Source organism: Scylla paramamosain, chromosome 15 (assembly GCF_035594125.1).
Source record: "Scylla paramamosain isolate STU-SP2022 chromosome 15, ASM3559412v1, whole genome shotgun sequence".
Lineage (NCBI taxonomy): Eukaryota > Metazoa > Arthropoda > Malacostraca > Decapoda > Portunidae > Scylla > Scylla paramamosain.
In genome coordinates this window covers 25488135-25488492 of record NC_087165.1, presented here as the reverse complement: position 1 = coordinate 25488492, position 358 = coordinate 25488135, and positions in this window count along the sequence as shown.

Below are 358 nucleotides of genomic sequence, written 5' to 3'. Positions count from 1 at the left end.
AGAGTGAAAGGGTTAGCCTATCACTCACAATTTAACCATAAATTAATGAAAACTCCAATAAAATCATAGAAAACGAGTTAACCAATATCTTCACTCTTTCACCACTATTCTGTCCACCTCCGCAATGCAAGAGTCAACCAGTATATTCAGTCTTTCACCACTATTCTGTCCACCTCCCCAATGCAAGAGTCAAGCAGTATATTCAGTGTTTCACCACTATTCTGTCCACCTCCCCAATGCAAGAGTCAAGCAGTATATTCAGTCTTTCACCACTATTCTGTCCACCTCCCCAATGCAAGAGTCAAGCAGTATATTCAGTGTTTCACCACTATTCCATCCACCTCCCTAATCAGTGTGT